This window comes from Oryx dammah, unplaced genomic scaffold, assembly GCF_014754425.2.
Source record: "Oryx dammah isolate SB20612 unplaced genomic scaffold, SCBI_Odam_1.1 HiC_scaffold_5, whole genome shotgun sequence".
Classification (NCBI taxonomy): Eukaryota; Metazoa; Chordata; class Mammalia; order Artiodactyla; family Bovidae; genus Oryx; species Oryx dammah.
In genome coordinates, this window is record NW_024070189.1 from 26,824,815 (window position 1) to 26,843,782 (window position 18,968).

The 18,968-nt window shown below is 40.4% G+C and overlaps 1 protein-coding gene across 1 annotated transcript in view; it reads left to right on the forward strand.

Moving 5' to 3' along the window:
• Window positions 1–8,334: 8,334 nt before the first annotated feature.
• HAPLN1 (hyaluronan and proteoglycan link protein 1) overlaps window positions 8,335–18,968 on the forward strand; it is a 79,054-nt gene continuing 68,420 nt past the window's right edge. The window contains exon 1 of the mRNA XM_040239419.1: window positions 8,335–8,581. The gene's annotated coding sequence lies outside the window, so the exon portion shown is untranslated. The remainder of the gene's footprint in view (window positions 8,582–18,968) is intronic.

An 18,968-nucleotide genomic window follows, 5' to 3' on the forward strand; every position in this document is an offset into this window, starting at 1 on the left:
ATTATTTTATGAGCCTAGATTTACAGAAATGGAGCATAGTGACTGTCTATGAAATTGGAGTCCAAAATTCCATTCAGCAGAGGTCTATTTAAGAAACATTCATGCATAGTAATTTAGTAATAAAAATATATTTTGGGAGTTGCCAGCATCTGATGAACAGCTATATTTACTCAGCTTGACCCAAGGCAGTTTCTATAGCCTCCAAACAAAGCAATTAAAAGAGTTAAGAATGCCACTCTCAGGCCAAGCAGAGTAAAGCAGTATAGATTTTAATGTATAGGTCACAAAACTAAATACACATCTTAGGTTTTTTAGAGCTCAGCTATCCAGCAAGCCTCATCAAAAAGTTTTTGACAAAAGTAGTGCTGTGTTCACAGCAATGACAGAAGAAAGTAGTATTATAGGCATGTAGAAACGGACGCCCGCAAAGGAGAGCTGAGTCAGAGAGGCCACCAGGATGCTACTACAAGAGTAAAGATCAAATAAGATAGGGACACTTAAAATGAAAAAGAGGTTACAGGTGTGAGAAACATTTCAGACTTCCTCCAGAGTCAGACTCCTGACACGGTCATTTCCAACTAGCAGAAAAGATCAAGCATTTATGTGGCGAGGAACTAAGATGCTGAAGACAGAAACTAAGAAATAAAGGGCATAAAAATGAGTCAAGTTGGGTTTTAAATCAAAATGTATGGCTATTCTTTTTTTATGAAAGATAAACCTGAAAAGTTGGACTAGAAATCACTTTTAGATTTCTCCCTGCTAATACAATTTCTCTGTGGTTTTGATGTGGTTCAATTCAGCAAGCTTTTCTCTATGCCTACATGTACAAGGCTCTGAGCTTGAGGTAGGGTGGGAGGCAACACCGGAAGATTTAAGAATGAATTAGACATGAACAAGCAATGTGCTCACAGTATAATGAGATAGATATATACCTAACTAATGAGTTGAACTGTGCAAAGTTCCATAAGAGATATAAGGTAATAAATGGAGAGGAAAAAATAATTAATTCTTAGCTATGCCCTAGGAGAAGTACATTAATCATAACCGCATCCTAAGAACTACTCCGATTTGCAGAAATGGTGGCTGTGACAATTCACAGATCTAACTTAGGATAAGAGCGTAACTACGGGGACAATCCGTGACTCTCAGAAGACTTGATTTACTTATTCAGAAAGCAAAGGATTATTCACTGTAAATACTTTCTATTTAAGTGTTTTTGGAAGGGGCAGGAGAGTTTGGAAAAGAGAACATTAATAGAGAAAAAATTCCTGGAGATCACCAGATACTAAAGCTATTGACATTTTTTTCCACGTACAAGCTGAAATTACAGTCTCAACTTTGCAAATTTTCAGAATTTTTCATATTCCAAAATTACTGGCCTTTAAGCTCAAAAGAGATTCAATTCCAGGCTTTTGACCAGCAAGAGAATATTCTTGAGTTGACATCAGGGCAGAATTACTGAGGAATTGCGGTGCTTTCAACAAGTCTAGTGGAAGTGTCAGTTAGACACAAAATGGAGAAATATTTCCTCTTTTTCTTTTCTTTGTTTACTCATAAACATCTTCCTTCCAATTTACCCTTTCATGCCTTAATTTAGCCATATGTTGGAACAACTAGATTGTGGTTGAGGAAGAAGGGCAGATTTCCTATTTACAGTAGAATCAATTGGCTAAGCTAGTCTGTGAAAGGAAGTTTAAGATAAATACATGTAAGCCTATTTCCACATGTGTGGTTCAAAGGCTCCCTCCAAAATCCTTTTACTTCCTCACTGCTTAAAATAAACAAGTGAGCTTTCCAATGACCTTAACAACAAAAAAAAAGGGTATCCATACGATAGATGCATGTATATATAGATAGTGCTAGATATATTAGTTTAAATACTGCCTTGCCTAGTACCTGCCTAAAAGTTGTATGTAAATAAAGAATTCTGTATTTCTGGTGATACTATGAATGAAATATATTTTATCTACCTAGTTTAGCATTGACCAGTACAGATAATTTTAAAAACATCCAAATGTTTATTCCAAAACACTTAAGTCAAAATTTACTAACAGGCATGCTGCTTTAAGTTTTTTGGTTAATATTCTCTTCTAGTCTTAGTACTGTCTCTAAGCTTGGCACTTCACCAATTATTTGCTTTTGAAATTCTTCTCCATAGGTTTCTGATACAAAATATCACTGTCTTTCTCCATTTTTCTAACAAAGCTGGACTATTTTCCTTCATTTCCCAATAATCAACACACTACGCTTTAGTCTCTCCTGAGTAGTCTTGCCCTATGCCAACCTTGATGCAATAGCTAATTCACCCATTTTACCCTAAGAAGAACTGTATATAAACCAGTCCAGCCCAATTAGACTTTAACATCCTTATAACATTTAGAGAAAAGGATCAAGAAGAAAATACAATAAAGACTAGATTTATTGATAGTCATAATTGGTCTAAATTTAAACTAACTATAAAAATAAGCAAAACAATCAATATTCAAGTGACTGATACTGTAATTCTAAGACAATAACCTTATTTTGCCACTAACAGCAACCTAGTTTCTTAAAAGGGTAAAATATTTTACCTTTGTTATCTTTTATACAATTACTCACCAACTGAACATGGAAGAAAAATATGTATTATGTTTCCTTTAATTCTATGAGATCAATAACAATGATACAAATTATTAATCAACCTCTGGTGATTTACTATTTATGCCACTGGCAGTTAGATGCAAAATACTCTGAACTAGCTTGTTCAATAACTAGCGTTCCTCATTTGTTGTTCTTTTCCCTCTTGAGTATAAAAGATGACATTGTCATCTTCAACAACAGCAATAAATATTTTTTGATCAGCTTCTACCAGAAAGGCTGTGTGCTAGCAACTCCAAGTGCAAAGATATAATATCATCCCTCAGAGAATTTATAGTACACCTGATTTAAAAAAAAAGAAACTAAATACATGAAAATATAAGTAAAATGCAAGACAGTATAAAATAGGCCAGTGATGCTGTAAAGAGTAATATGGGATTGTGAGGGTGGGTGAGGGAAGTTTCTTAACAATCAATACAGAACAAAGGCCATGAGACTAAATCTGGGCCCTACTGCAAAATGAATAGAACTTAGTTAATAATGAAATAGACTTCAATGTATTAAAAAACTAATGAAAGAGTTTCTGTGTTCAGGACAAGAGAAACACACTGAAGGAAGAATAGATTATAAGAAATATGCTGTGAAGCCAAAACCAACCCACCAGGCAAGCAATAGAACACGTAGGCACTTAACTTCTCCGGAGCTGAGGATATTTATCACTTGGTATGATATTCATGTAGCCTCACTAGCTTCTGGAACAGCTCTGCTCTTAACATTTGAACAATTTATTGCCTAATTATTTCATCTGCCCTTTTGAAGAGTCTCTCCGCAGGACACTTTTTGAGAGTGAGAGCACAAAAAGTGGGCCCTTGGAAAGTCATCCCACCCATTGAATTAAAAGCCAAATAACCTTTTATCAAATGCTTTGTGACCATTTAAAATATTGAATTTGTATCTTAATCACAGAGTTCAACAGGAATATAGCCAGTGGGAAGGACTTAATTACAAATGATATCTTTCTCATGGTTATCCCACAATCCCAAGAGATGCTTTAATGAAGTTCTGAGCCCTCAGACAGGAAAGGTCAAACAGCTTTCCTCCCCACCCCCATCCAGAGTGCACCCTTTCCCCTAGCAGATGTTCAGCCAGGTATATTAGCCTGAGGCAAAAATTCCAGGAGACACAAATTCATGGAGAAGAAGTTCTCTGAAATTCAGTAGATAATAGAGCAGCCTCTTTCAGAGTTTGAAAAGGAGATGAATTTAGATAATCTCCATTTGAATATAAATGTATATTTCACTGGCAGTATAATATGCCAGGAGGAATACCACTCTGCTTGCAAATTTATCACATATTAAAGATTCATGATATTTTATATCGGTATTTTTTAAATGTTGAAAATGTTCCTGCTATGTTTATACTATGCACATATTTAAATTTGCACTAGGTTAAACCAGTTGAATTGCCTTTTTTGGTAGGTCCAAAAATGGTTGAATATTCAATTTTATTTAGTTCAATCCAATTACTCAAATTGTCTTACAATTAGTTAAAAAAAATGCAAAGTTAGATGTTACTAACACTATTCTGATCTATTTTTCATTCTTATAAAAATATTTTTGCTTTATGCTAAACAAGGTCTTTTCAATATCCATTAGCTCTAAATTGGTATTTACTTTTCCAGAACTTTGATTTTCCACTTGAATTTCTAGACTGTATCTTGAGCACTTAGCCAAGCAATTTAAGGTAAAACTTCACAGGAATTTTAAGCACATAAGCCATTTTAAAAATTAATGTTGAAGAAGATATTTGGCTTTTTCCTTGTAATTTAAGAAAGTTGGTCTCCTTATCTTCCAAACGTAAACAAAACACCTCATTATGCCATGAAAGACAAGTTTCTGAAATTGAGCAGGATCCTGGGGGGGGTCCTCCTAGGTACAAATCCTCTCACTGTCCCCAGTTTCTTGTTTGTAGGAAATAGGTTTCATTTAGCCTCCTGGATCTTACCTGAGTTCCAAAGGGCAGATTCAAGCAATAGCTAACCAGGGAATGAGGGAATGCAGAAGCAAGGGAGCAAGAGTCAGGAAGCAATAGTGCAGCAATGGGGCAGAGGCCCAGTCCCCAAGCCCCCAAGGAATATGCGTAATATGTCTGAGTTCTTCTTCAGGAACCAAGGCCTTCAGCAAGGCAGAACCTGCGAACTTTAGGGAGACCACCAGATTCCAGGAAGCAAAGCCCTGTCACCTCACCATCAACCAGTCACCCAAAAGTCACACACCTTGCAGCCCTCACCCCAAATTTTGCCTATAAAAACTTCTCCCTGAAAACCATCAGGGACTTTGGGGGTTTTGAACATGAACCACCTATTCTCCTGGCTTGGCCCTGCAAAAAAACCTTCTCTGCTCCAAACCCCAGTATTTTTTGGCCTCACCATTCATGGGGCACACAAATTAGGATCTGGTAACATTTCCACAGGAATTATTGATGTTAATAATTAGAAAAAAATCTTCACACACAGTAGACTTTGGTATGAGTTTCCTTGAAAAAACATTCGGATCTTCTAATATTTTTCTAGGCTTCCTGGTGGCTTAGTGGTAAAGAATCTGCTGGCAATGCAGGAAACACAGGTTCAATCCCTGGGTTGGGAAGATCCCCCGGAGGAAGAAATGGCAACCCACTCCAGTATTCTTACCTGGAGAATCCCATGGACAGAGGAACCTGGTGGGCTACAGTCCATGGGGTCACCAAGAGTCAGACACGTCCTAGCGACTAAACAACAACTTAACAGGTTTAAGTACTTGAAACTAAAAACACTGTACTGGGGATCTTTTAACAAGAGCTAGTTTGGGGTTGCACCCCACAGGCCTACAAGTCTTGTCCATGCCAAGCCTTGACCTAAACAAGAGTCAGCGCCAGAGATATCAGCTTTTAATGGCTAGGGAGAGAGAATCTTACATGTTAGAAGGAAGGTCCTGGAGCAACACCATGGGTGGCAAGCAGCAGGCAGCACATGGTGCTGGTCTTCACTCCAAGAGCAGGGGAGGGACGGGGAGGTCACTAGTTTTATAGGAGGAATTGAAATCAGGTTGGCTCATTAGTTACCAGGGAAACCAGCAGAGGCTCGTGCCCCTCGCTACCCCTTGAATAAGCTCTACTGGTGGAGATATTCTGATCCAAAGATTAGAACAATCACTTGCTGGAGCTAGAGGCAAATTTGTAGGAGGATCTCTCCAGTGAGTAAGGTTTAAGTAAAGAAGAGTCTGGTCCAGCAGGGGATGTACAGAAAGCAGGAGAACAGCCATCTTAATGACCACACTAGTAACTAGCCTAGCAGAGAAGGTAGGAGCTAGGGATGGGGAAGGATAGATGAGATAACTCTGAAAGCTAGCTCAGATGGTAGGGTTTTACCTGAAACTGAAAAAAGACAAAATTCTAACTCACTGTGGAGTGACTAAATTGCATAATGGGTGGGGTGTTTTGTTTTTTTTTGTAGTTAATAAGCAATTTCTGAAGAGAACGCATTATGTTCTCTTAATGCTGTGCTGGAATACCTGTATATGGCTGGAGAAGACTGCAAAATAAAGAACAAGTGCCCGAGATGAACCCGAGATGAACCAGCTGATCTAACTTACTGCCCAGGCAACTCCCAGAAATTAGGTGTTTAAACTGAGGGAACAAGATCAGTATTCAAACATATTTATATGATTTCATGGCCGTACATTTGTTTTTAAGTCCAAATCCTTTATGTTTCTCAAAGTGCATACCATCCTGAACATTTACAAGAAACAGCATAAAAACTCTTTTCACAGTTGAGAGGCAGAGATGTATCTTATTTTTATTGGCAGTTAATGTGGGACCTACAGCAGAACAGCTGTCTCGAATAGCCACGAAATCAATGATATAAAATTGCCAAGTCCTGAGCGGCCTGTTCCCGGTGAGGACAAAGAGAAAAACTGAAAAGGGGGCGCCCATGCCCAGGTTTTGAAATGACAGGAAAGGTGTTGAGTTGTCTGTTGGAGGATTCGTTTTTAAGTATTTCGTGGCGAATATAACTAGTCTTCCTTTATGAGACTTTGTGGGTGTTTCGTTTGGCTGCGGAATAAAATCTTTCCAAGAGGCACACATTAATTTACCCGAAGACCCGAATGGCGAGGGTGAACCTGGGGGCAGGAACCGGTGAAATACAGCGAGGGGGGGAAGCTGGAACGAAGCCTTATTATCTTGTTAAGACCTCTTTCCCGCCTCTCTCGTAAGAGGAAGCAGCCACCCGGCTTAGGGTTTATCTCCAAGACAATAGCGCCGCTCGCCGCCTACTGAGCCGCTGCGACAGCGCGCGATGCCCTCCTCGCGCCCTGTCCCCCCGCCGCACCAGCTGCACTGTCCCAGGAGTCGCCAACTCCACTGGCGTCCCTGCCACTGGGCCCCGTGGCTCACCTGAGCCCTGTCCCACCGATGCCCCATCCCACTGGCTTATCGCCCTATAACTCCCCCGCCCCACCTATCCCTCTGCTCGTCAGTCCTCGGGCTCCCCAGACGCTGTGCCCTTCCTTTGCACCCGTTGAGCAGCGGCGGTCGTGAAGAGCCCGCAGCTCAGCCTGCGCCTTCTAAGCCCGCGGGCCAGAGAGGGGAGCGCAGCCGCGATCCCCGGGACGCCTCCGAGCGCCCAGCGCCCCTGGTGCCCTGGCACCCCAGGCTCTCAAGCGAAATGGCCTGCGTCTCGCCTCCTCCCTGCCTAGGGGCCTCTCGGGCTTGTTTGCTTGTCCTCATCCCCGGGCCAGCCCCGCTCCCTCCTCCCGGCGGCTGCAACAGCCGTTTGCTTCCTGCGGTGTGTTTCTTTTTTTCTCCCCCTCCTAGGCTCCATCAAAGGTGGCTCTGTTATTGAAATATGAAGCCGTTTCCTCTCCAAAACCCTTGGTTACTCAAGGCGGGAATCAATGGACCTATATACTGTCCCAGAAGTTATAAATAAATGTCTGTTTGTTCAGGAGGCGTTTTCCCGCGTGTCCTAGCATCTTCTCCAGTGGTTATTTTAGGGGTGCTTGCGCGCGCCCGCGCGCCTGTCTCCATGTGTGTGCGCGCGCGCTCTGTATCCATCTGGTTCTAATCCTGGGTATGGATCCATAAGCCAACTCCACCCATCCTGTCTGCCCCTCGCATTCTTCACTCTATAAATAAACCCAGGTTCTTTGAGCTTTATCATCCAAGGATACAATAGCAGTTGTTTGTTAAAGGAGAATCAAACTCAGTATCAATACTGCGTCCAGTAAACAAGAAAGCATACTTCTGGCAGTGTGGGTGAAAGGGCACCTTAAATTTTGGAAGCTTTATCCGCGGTTGTCATAATTACCTGTCTACCTGATTACCCTGGATATACCTTGGGGAGAGGGAGACGGGAAAGCGAGGACCTCCCCTACTTTTGGATCTTAATTTTAAGCAGAGGCTAAGAAACAAAGTGCAAATTCACTGTCCTGGCTTGCCTGCCTCACCCCGCTGCCCCAGGATCATTCCACAGCCCCTTGCCCCATCCTCTGGACAGACCCAGGAGGAGTGCAGTGGTGAGGGCTTGTGGTTGTAGCTCCCGCTTTGCCTGAACCCCTGAGCGGGTAACTCTGGGATCTGAGCAGAGGGAAAGTCATCTAAGAGGCTGCTGTTCCACAAGGTCTGGGCATAGCTGCCCCTCCCTTCCTCCCTGAAGTTTGCATGAAGCGCACGTTAGGCTGTAATTAGGGGATCTGGGAGGAGAACTTTCCTGGTGACGCTGCTTTGCTTTTCTTCTGCTCTTGGTGAGAAAGTGCCTCCTTCTTCCCAGGAGCAGGACCTCTGCCATCCAGCGCCACAAAGAGACATTCTGAGCGGCACACGCACACACACACACACTCACACACGCACACACACTTGCCCAGAGACAAACTTAAGGTGAGGGGAAAGAGCGCTGGCTTCACTTGATCTCCAGGCTCCAACTTCAGCAGGACTTGAGAGCATCTGAACTTCTGGATTTTAGGACAAGGTAAAAAAAAATCCCTTTTTTTTTTTTTTTACTCTTTCGGTTAAGCCTTGATTCCTTTAAGATTTCAGAGAGCAATACATAATATATGTATACATTAAAATAACTTTTCTTAATTTTGAGTTTGACATGGCATCTCAACTTTAAAAAAAAAAGATTCATATTGTCAGATAAAATACTGTTCAGCAATAAACAAGCTCAGTCTAGACTGGGGCAAGGAGGAAGTCCAATATCCCAGATTTTGCTGATGCTACTATAAATCTGGTGGATGCGTGGTTTCCAAGTGGCAGGTTTTCCATCTGTATTTCAACAAACATTTTTATAACACCTGAAAAAACGGATAGTATAGGCAGAAGGAAATGCTGAGGAATGGCCATGTCCATTCCAGATTTATGAGTGTTCTTTTAGAGACTATGTAAGTTTATGTGAAAAAGAAAGTTATTGTAATCACATAGGTAATACCTGGAAGAGTGACAGTCTTTGAGATGTTACTGATTTTGGTCCAGGGTTCTCAACTTAATTGTGAAATTAAGATCACAGAATTCTGGTGCTTTTTGTATATAGAATGATGTTGGTGGACAATTTTAATACACTGAAAAAATTCCTTTTAAGTCATGGTTGGTAAGGTTACTTTTAAAAGTTGCTTAAATGAATGATTTGTGTGAGACTGTTTACCACCCTAAGTAAATCTGAACTCTCTGGGGTTGAAATGAAGTTGTTTTCTTCCATTGACTATGACTGTTGTGTTCCAAATAAGATGGTTTATTATTTTGAAAATAAGTTATTTTATTTTCATTTATCCCTGGAAAAATACACAAAGCGGCCAGTACTTTGGGAGTTTTTAGGATGGAAAGCGTTCCTGTTCACGTTCCAGTGTGATGTCATAAAATCAAACATACTGGCTGGCTTCTTGGAAGCTAACGGTTCTCAAGAAATAAAGCCTGAGAATTAATTTCTACATGAAATGTAATATTTATTCATTACAAACGTAGTTTCTGGTAACCATTTGTTTTATTATTTCAGTGTACTAAATTTGCAATCATTTTATACACACTTCAGTGACTTCAATATTTTAATGGAATCATAAAATGGGAATATTGTTTTACCAAAAATACATCACATTTGTTCTCTTTGGATAACTTTTAGTTTGATGTATCTTAAGTTCAGTTTCATTATTTTTATGAATAAAGAAGTTTTTCTTTCATTCAATAAAATAGAAAGTATGCCAAAAGAGGTTGGGCATTTATTTAAACCTTAGTCTTCAGTCACTTTGGGGCTATCTGTTCTTGATAATTTAATTTTTAAGCTAAGAGAATGGCTATATGTTTTGGCAATCTCTTCACAAAACTGGTAACAAATTAAAAATGGAAAAACTAGATAAGAACTAATTTTGTCTAAACATAACTTAATGAGCAAGAGAAAACCAACAACCTCCAGACCACTGGTCTCCAAAGAGAAAGTACCCAGAGGCCAGTATTCCAAAGGGGAGTGTTCAGTGGGCCTGGGCTTTCTATCAGAAACAAGCAAGAAGAGAACATGGTGTTCTTATAAAGTGAGCCGTTTATTGTCAGCTAGACCCTGAATCTCAGAGGAATGACTGACACTGTAATTTAAAAGAACTGAAGATACTTTGACAGAGAAGAACCAATTCATTATATCCCTAGTGGTTTCGCTTCCTTTTCCTTCCTTTGGGAGCCGGTAACACATCCAGGATAAATATATTCGGCGAACGAAGATGCTTTATGAGTAGATGGTCTACTAAACAGTTCTGCCTTTTAGCATCTTGGGTGTGGAATGTTGGTATTTTCTGAGGAGTTGAAGAAGGCTTTGACTCTTAAGGTAGCCCAGCCCTCGGTCTTTGTAAAGATGAACAAGAGGCATATTCAGGAAATAACTCCCTTTTCTGGAACGCCCTAATACTGGGTTTCTTTTCATTTCCTTCTGCCCCATGTATGTTTTATTCTCCGGATTACATTTTTAAAATAATGGTATTCACAGCCAGTTAAAATTCCAGCGAAATGCAGAGCCAATTTGAAAACACTTTTGCACTGCCGTCTCCTGTTGCCTCTAGTTAATGTTCCGACCTCCTGTATTCATTATCAGTAACCATAGTACTTAGCCTATGATATTTAAATGTATTTAGTGTGAAGTAAAAGCAACAATATGTTGTTCGGGTAAAATGGAAAGGGATGGAAACTTGAACGTTCTCAAGATTTTAATCAATAGTGTTTAAGGAGGATTACAGGAAACAGCTGGTTAAACAAATATTAGGTGTCGAGTGGATGCCATGGTATAAATTAATAATGCAGCTCTTTATTTACACCATGAATGGGAAGGTCTGTGATGGTTCCATGTGGGAAGCATGGTCCCTGTATGCCACCTAGTGGACAAATTGAAGAATGCTTTCTCACCAGCCTCAGTTAAAAAATCCTGAGTTCTATTCAGTTGACATTGAACACCAACTGCAGGCCAGACGTTGGGGTAGGTGCTCAGAGTAGAAAATACAGCAAGTGACTTCTGTATAATTTAAAAATCAAGGAATCACATAACAGTTGGTTAAACTCATGGTGGTTGCATTAAAAATTTGTTTACTCTTTACTGAGTAACATCATCAACTTTCTGCCTCTTTGAGGATAACAGTAACTCACTTCTAACCACAAAAGAGTCAGACCTGACTTAACAACTGAACAACAATAACTCATCGCTAATACAGGATTTGTCTTCTGCAGAGATGTCATGACCTAGCTTAAAAAAAGTGTGGGGTGAGTTTGAATCTTGAATGATTTTCCTAAATGGAAAATTTACCGTTACTAATTTTAAGTGGATAAATAATAATTAGCTTAAAAGCTTAGCACACAGATACTAGCACATATTCTTTAGATTTTTTTTTTTCATTAAATATAAAAGGATAAGAGTAAAAGTTGCTTTTGGGTAGTGAGGTAAGTTTTACAAAATACTGCTCCTCAGGGACTAATAATCAGCATGTAGGACAACTTTATCTATACCTGTTATTCATATGTAGTTTTGAAGCAGGAACATTGTTTCTATTAAGTTGACATGATATATAAAAATCTTAAGAAGAATGAAAGCCACTGTTGGAAAGAAGCATCAAGATATCATAGGAGATTGATCCATCAGAATATTGCATTGAGACTTTTGAAAAACTTTGCTCCAGGAGATATATGAATTATTACTCCAAATGGCTCTTTGCAAGATATATGACTTAATGGCAACAGTGTTCAGCACATCAGCATTAATCAAGACGAGTTCTGAAATTCAGATTGGAAAGGGGAAAAATGCCTCAGTTGGGGGAAACCATGATTAATTTGTTGCTTGCTGAGCTCTGGAGGTGTAATCCACAGATCGAGTTAGGCCTGCTGGTGTGGAATGGAAGTTTCCTGTTTAGGGGACTTTGGTTTTGTGTACAGCAGCGAGACCTACGCTGTGAAAGGAGAGCTGCTCATTAAGTCTGTCTTCATTAATGCCACAGAATTATAGCCTGACTTGATTGGAGGTAATGGCTGGAATCAACATCAACAATCATGTAAAATAAAGCATATTATCTTAATTTTTATGTCCAGTGAGTTATTATCCACCAGAAACATAGCATTCTGTTAACAGTTTCATCTGATCATCCTTGTGATTTAGCATGAATCGTAGACTCGTTCTAGTGAGAGATTGCCTAAAAAGTCAGAGGTCCTCAAAGTGGAAATTTAGTCATGGATTGGAAAACTGCTACAAGAAGTTTTAATGATTTCAGGTGACCTGATACTAGAGAAGAACAACCTACAAGAGAAAATCAGCCAAGCTTTCTGAAATGTGCTAATATGACTACGTTCTTGGCTGAATTGCAGTGGTTCCACATAATGGCTTTTTCCAGTAACGGAGACCTGAAGCGGGGCTTGCTGGGCCTGAAAAGTTCTTAACTATGTTCAGACTAAAACCAGGATTTGTTTAAAATAGCAAATGTTGCCCAAATATTTTGAGCTTCTATTAATTGTTTTATCGCTTGATAGGGGAGTGATATCTGAGATGGAGGTATTGCTAGAGGGCCAGGAGGCTATTTGTAAAGTAAAGCAAAACAAAAACAAACAAAACAAAGTCAGAATTTTCCAAATAACAGAAAAATTACTAGGTCCCAGTCTTGCAAGGGCAACAGAAATTTCCCATTTTGTTCAACCTAGCTTAACCCAAAGTGAACAAAATTGACTTGCTTTGTTCCTATACTCCAGTCACTATATTCCAGTTCCATTTACTGTATCACATAAAATCCAATTAAGCTAATAACATTCAAGTGTTTGTCTGGTAAATCTGGATTTTCCTCAACTTTTCACTAAGTTTTATGCATAATGTTTCAGTTTAGTCTCTACCTACTTGAAGTGAACTTTCCTCATTTTTGACTAAATTGCTTGGAATTTGGGGATCACCCTCAATCAATCACTCATGCATTCATTTGTTCATTCAACAAAAATTTATTGAACACTTGCTATTTGCCAGGCACCATGCTAGCACCACATGCTAGCCTCTTCACTCTATCTATACAAGGAAAACTGATACTAAAAAAAATCAAAAAGTCCACACTGAGGATAATGAATGGAAAGCATTGCAAGATCCCGATGTATATTATAAGCAGAAGCAACCAAAATGTCCTTGCCTCATAGTTTTCATATTAGGGGAATTTTGAGCAGGCATCTTTAAAATCATTTTCCCTTGTTTGCCATCTCCCAGCTGAGTAAGAGCCTTGTTTCTTGGTTGTGTGGGCACAGATGGGCCTGAGAAGGCAGCTCTGACACTCCAGAACCCCAGGAGAGTAAGGGTTCCAGTAATCTGTCTCTTTGGATGGGCAGGAAAAGCAAAAGTCCGTTTGCACACAGTTGCTGTCCACCAGTTTGGAACGAAAATTCAGCACGCGCACAGAATGATGTAGCGCTTACCGTTTGCACCAGGCTCAATGCTAGGTGCTACAGAGTCATTGGCTCAAGGAGTTCACAAGCCGGTGGAGAAGACACCCCTCATGAATCACAAGTAAAGTGTGCCAAGTGGGTGAAGTTGGCCTTCCTAGTCTCCTAGGCCTCTTTCTTTGGCACTTACCCTACCTTTCTACCCAGCCTCTACCTCCTAAACGTAGACCCTTGCTCTCTGCCCCTTGACCCCCAGGGAATCTGATACTCCTGTGTTTATTGATTTCTTGACTGACTGATTACACCCAAGTGTGAATGAGTTTCACTCATGCATTTACATTTCAAGGCTTTTATCTCTGTAAAGTAAATGTTTTGTTTTCTGTGGAAAGAATTTCAAGCATCTGGGGGCCTTCCCATCCTTACACCACACTGTGTAATTAAGCTGATTTAGGCCTCCACGGTCTTCAATCTCTGTTATCCCCATTCCATATGTGAGGCCAGAGAGATTCCCTCAAGGCCTGTTTCTAGAAACACACAGGATCTTGGGTCCAGTTAACCCATGGCCTGATCAATCTGTCCTTCCCACCTCCCCTCAGTGCTTTGCCCGGACACAAACTCTCCTCCTCCGTTGCAAGGGGCATCATGACCCTTCCTTTTGAACCTTCCTGTTCTCTTTCCTTGAGTCCTTTTGGCCCTTTACTACCATGCTTGGGTGGCTGCCTCTGGACAGGTGAAACACTTATAGCTTCTCATGTTCTTTTGTTTGAGCCCTTATGTCTCCCCAAATACAGCGACATAGCAGTGAGAATCCACATATGTGGTCCAGAACTCCTCTGAGTCAAGGTACAAAGGAGGAAGACAGGGATAGGCTCTAAGACAAGGACAGGTATTAGCCATCACGTTGACAAAATGGATCAAAGCCAGCGTCTTTCTAAAATGTGTGCTGAGATACTTTCCAATGGGTTTTGAGAAATTTCAACATCGATGCTAATTATAGATTCTGGAAAACTAATTGGAAATAAAACTGAAAATTTGCCTTGGCTTTTTAAAAGTAACACCGATCAGAATCATTTGTTTAAATATTTCCCATTTGATAGTTGATATAGGGCATAAGGGTGGTCATGTTATTAGTTGTTTCAGATTTATGTATGTTTTTCTTATTTATACTCCTTTGATTATGCCACCGCTGATGCTCCTGTAAGATACTGGGCTGGTCTTATAAAGATGTGTTCACCACTTTTTAAATTGCTAGGACTAATGACCCAGATTGAAAGACTTTGCTTCCTTCCCCTGCATCCCTGCAGTCTAGAGGAATGTGATCTTTGACCTGCATTATTCACCTCGCTGCAGGATATGAATGCCTAAGGTTCCACGTTGTTGTTGTTATGCTGTTGTTGTTCACTCACTGAGTTGTGTCTGACTCTTTGCAACCCCGTGGGCTGCAGCATGCCAGTGGCCTGCAGCCTGCCAGGCTTCCCTGTCCTTCACTGTCTCTCGGAGTTTGCTCAAACTCATGTCCATTGTGTCAGTGATGCCATTCACCCATCTCACCCTCTGTCACCTCCTTCTCCTTCTGCCCTCAATTGTTTCCAATATCAGGGTCTTTTCCAATGAGTCAGTTTTTCGCATCAGGCGGCAAGAGTATTGGAGCTTCAGCTTCAGCATCAGTCCTTCTGTTGAATATTCAGGGTTCATTTCCTTTAGGATTGTCTGGTTTGATCTCCTTACAGCTCAAGGGACTCTCAAGAGTCTTCTGCAGAACATTCAGTGGGCACCCTATAAATGCTTCCAGTTATTTCCGTCAGTGCCTAGCACTGTGCTGAATGGGAAGCTTGAGGGGTTTCCCTGCCTTCTCTTCCAAGTATCTGTATTTCAGACATCTGAACACCTCCCAACCCCAGGCTATTCTCTGACTCTGCCTGTGTTTCCTTATCAGTCTTATTCTTCTCTTTTAATGCCATTAAAATCATAAACTCTTCTCAGATTTAAAAATATATTTATTGGTATAAAATAATGTAAATAAAATTAATTGATAATTTTAATAAATTTCTAAATTTAAGGCAATTGAGGCAGGAAGAAGGAAATGAGTTTAGAAAGGACATGGAACAGTAGACACATGATCTAGTAAGCATACTCTGATTGGATGGGGGACAGAAGTTGAGGATTGTGTGAATGTCTGAAGGGCAGAGAACAGGAAGGGAACTGCAATTGACTAAGACTGGGAATAAACGAAGAATAAAATTTTCTGGGAGTAAACCGTGAGTCTAATTTAGGAAGTACTCATGGGACAGGCAGGAACTCATATCAGTTAAATGTACATACTTAGGCACAGCGGAGAAGTCATGGCTGGAATAGATATTTGGAAGTCTTGAGTATTAAAATGGTAGTTGAAAATCACACAGAAGAGTAGGGAGATCATTCTAGGGAGGAACAAAGAGAAACAATTGATCAAGGACCAAAACCCGGGGGGGAAATTGTACTTTTATTTTATCAACGATAAATGGCTACTGAGATGAATTACATCAGTGTCTTATCAATCCTTATACTCAGAGTCTAAGTCAGTCCTCTGCACACAGAAGGTGCCAGGCATGTTTGTTGATTAAATGAAATTAAAATGGCCTTTCCGAGCCTTCATGCTTTAATGACAGATTTTCATAATGATAACCCTGAATGTGGGTAAGACCTCAAAATGTCTGAATTGCAGTTATTTATTCAATTTTGTCCAAAACTGAGCTAGCTTTAAATATATGTTGTCGTATTTTGTTGTTTGAAAATCAGTAATCAATGTGTGGTGTAGATGGTAATTCACCAGAGTACTTGATTAACCCTAGCCCATGTTGTTTAGCTTAACATATAAATGAGTTCACCACAGAATGCAGCCTAGTTCAAGTCCATTTATGATTCTTTTCCTTAGTCCTGAAGACCTCTAAATAGTAGATCAGACTTGGAGTCTAGAATCCCTGGATTTCTCCGCAGCTTGCTTTCCCCCTACCCCTCAATTCTTCTCCCTCCTATTGCTCCCTGCTTGGGTTGCCACGTAGAATATATTGAAGAATTGACTAATTTCTAGTCTATGTATGTCCCAAATATTGTATAGTACCACACTTATATTAAAGAGATTACTTGCTGTTTAGCTGAAGTTCAAATTTATCCAGGTGTCCTGTACTACCCACTGGCTAAATCAGATAACCGCACCTACCTCCCTTTGTGTTGCTGTAGCTAGAATATGGCAAACAAGAGTTTCTTCATGAGATTTCTGAATGCTTTCCTCCCAAAGGCCAACGAATGAAGTTACTAAGTGTATGTTCACTAGTGAGATAAATGTATTAGAAAGATACTGTAAGTAAAATTATCTAACTACAATACACCAATCAAAATGCAAACTTATAAGACATTTATAGCTAGTGTGTGATATACTGTGTGTGCTTAGCCGCTCAGTCGTGTCCGACCCCTTGTGACCCCATGGACTGTAACCTGCCAGACTCCTCTGTCCATAGGCATTCTCCAGGCAAGAATCCTGGAGTGGGTTACCACGGCCTCCTCCAGGGGATCATCCGAGACCCAGGGATCAAACCCAGGTCTCCTGCCTTGCAGGTGGATTCTTTACCATCTGAGCCATCAGGGAGGCCCTATGAATAGCTATCTTAAGAATGCCCATAAATGCAGATCAGTGATCACGTGTTTTGTTGTTAAGTCACTAGGTTGCGTCTGACCCTCTCATGACTCCGTGGACTTTTGTAGCCCACCAGGCTTGCTCATGGGATTTCCCAGGCAAGAATGCTGGAGTGGATTTCCATTTCCTTCTCCAGGGCACCTTTGCCCCTCAGGGATCGAACCCATGTCTCCTGCATTACAGGTGGACTTTTTAACCACTGACCACCAGGGAATAGGGACATCATGTGTCTTAACCTGTTTAAAATATTTAAAAATAATGTATATGTTTCATAATCAAACTTTTTAATTTTCACATCTTCCAATTGGCAATAATGATAAAACAAATAATTACTTTTAAATTAAAAGGCATACCTTTAGAAAAATTTATACAATGTAGTGGCACTAGCGGTAAAGAACTCGCCTGCCAAGGCAGGAGACATGAGAGACCCAGGTTTAATCCCTGGGTAGAGAAGACCCCCTGGAGGAGGCCATGGAAACCCACGCCAGGATTCTTGCCTGGAGAATCCCATGGACAGAGGAGCCCGGCGGGTTACAGTCCGTAGTGTCGTACAGAGTCAGACACGACTGCAGCGGCTTAGCATGCATGCACTTGTAATGTCCGATGACTATAAACTCTTAAATGTTCTAACTGCCGAATATCTGACAGGAATCTTTGCCTCTGTTAATTACATCATCGTGTAGTTGTGCTGCCACCTTGTGGCGTTTTGAGGAATGACCCAACTGAACTCAGTCCATTAATATGTTACACCAGATTGACAAAGTGGTCAGTGTTAAAATTGTTTCTCACATGATTAATATTTTTCATTTCACTCACAAATACCACATATTTTAATACCAAGGAAAGTCCCTCAAGCAAATATTTTCTAGGAATTTAATGTATTATCTGCAGATTAGTATATCACTTGAGATAAATTATATATTATAAATTATAAGTCAATTAGTACTATACTGACTTAGGTATTATGGGTGAGTATAGGTTGTATCTGCCCAAATGGTTGATATACGTGATCTTTAAACCTGAATTTCCTATAAATTCCTTGAACTCAACATGTCAAAAATTAAACTAATTATCTCCCTTCTTCCATGCCTGTTCCATGTAATCTCTATATAAATACCAAGACATTTAATTTATTATACAAACAAGGACACTTTTGAAAGTGAAACGGGGTGAAACTTAGCAATTACTCCAGCAAAACAGGTATAAACCAAGACTGTCTCAAGAAAATTGGTCTTCTTATACATAAATTAATAATCATCAAATCCAAGTCACCCAAAATAGGAAATTTGGAGTCCCAGACTCTGCATCATCACGTTGTCCTGGAGCCTCCAATGCCCACTTCTACGTTCCTTCTACTTGCTTGTTCCCTTTCATCGTCACTTTCCTCTCCACTGTCCGTCATACTTGCCAACGTTCTCATTAGCCTTGTCCTGTTTGCAGAGGGACCCATGAGCCCCAAACCCTTTTTCAGGATGCATCTAACAGTCGACTTCCTCTGCAACTGCTCCAAACTGCTGGGAACTGCTGGGCAAACTCATATCACCCTGTAGAATGCAGCCAACTTCATGGTATCTGACTTCAGCTGGATCATTAATGCTATGTGGCTGTTCTACCATATTGCTTGAAAGTTTTTGCTTTTTCCCTACAGCAGATATCCAAGACCCCCTAATTTGCACTAAAAAGAGAAACCATCTGTAAAGAACCGTCTCCCTGTCTTGCCACCAAAACAATCTCCTGACTTTTCCCTTCTGTTAGGAAAAAACAGGAAAGGCTCTCTCTCCCTAGCTTCTAAGCATCTCAGGCAGACCTTGCCCCT